Source organism: Mastomys coucha, unplaced genomic scaffold (genome assembly GCF_008632895.1).
Source record: "Mastomys coucha isolate ucsf_1 unplaced genomic scaffold, UCSF_Mcou_1 pScaffold19, whole genome shotgun sequence".
In the NCBI taxonomy this organism is placed as follows: Eukaryota; Metazoa; Chordata; class Mammalia; order Rodentia; family Muridae; genus Mastomys; species Mastomys coucha.
In genome coordinates, this window is record NW_022196901.1 from 1040938 (window position 1) to 1042133 (window position 1196).

Sequence of the window (1196 nt, forward strand, 5' to 3'; positions counted from 1 at the left end):
CACATCCCATCAGCTTTGGGTGTTCTAAAAATAAAGTGTCTACACCTTTTATGGGAGCTGATGGCCAGCCTTGGAAAGTGGTGATCTGCGGCCTGAGATTCTGCTGGCCTAGAAGCAGATTTTGCTCCTGGTATAGACATGCCAACTGCCCTCTGAAGAGATACTTAGAATACTTAGAAGTGCTCTATAAAGGCTGGATTTGCCATTACAAGTGCATAGCAGTCAGCACCTCCTTCTCATTAGAGACATGGCCCTTCTGCACATTCTCTATTGTGTTCTGTATACAGACAGGAAAGAATGAGACAAATGTAATGCACTTTGCTTACTTCTTTCTCCGTTTTCTCCCCAACTTTTAAAGTATTCCTTTGCTTCTTTTTCAATGATAGGAACATACTGCTTAAAGTGGGCTATATTAAGACCGCTTTTTAACATTTTCTTCTGTTCCAAGAAAACCTTCAAAAAAAAATATTAAGGGTATACAACACTAAAAGACACTTTTATTTTATTCTGAGATATATCATGCATAACAGAGGAAACAATGTTCTTAAATTTTAAAATAAAAACGGTAACAGGATTTTTATGAACTAACTATATATGGCATCCAGGCCATGTATTTGAAAGAACACATTTAAAGAAGGGCCCTCCCTGGGTCCTAGAGAGTAAGTCAGGAATCCCCGCCTCTCACTTCTAAAACCTCACCACTCTGCTCAGACATCTACCTTCCTCTCCTGTTACCTTCCAACCCTCCAAACCAATCCAGTAAATACACGCTTCCCAAAGTCCATCTACTCCGCTGTTATCTTATCCTCCTTCATATCTTCTCATTCTGTACCTAAATACCACTCATCGCTGACATCATCTTCCCAAAGTCTGTTAACTTGTCTGTTAAGATAATTAACTGCCCTTTGAGACATTAACGTTTTAGGTCTACTAAAACATGTTTAAGATAATAGAGATAGATCTAAACAAAAACTATTTATTATTATATTTATTTATTATTTTATTTGGTAGCTATTGCTTTTGAACATAAAGGGAGACACTCATCTCCCCGACTACTCCCAACCCCAGAAACATTAATATTGACCCCTAACCTAGTATGGGCTATGTCTATTATGACCCTTACCAGATTTCACCAGGCACTTGAGTCTGTTACCTAATCTAGATTCTATTCATAACACTTGAATGAGTAAGATATA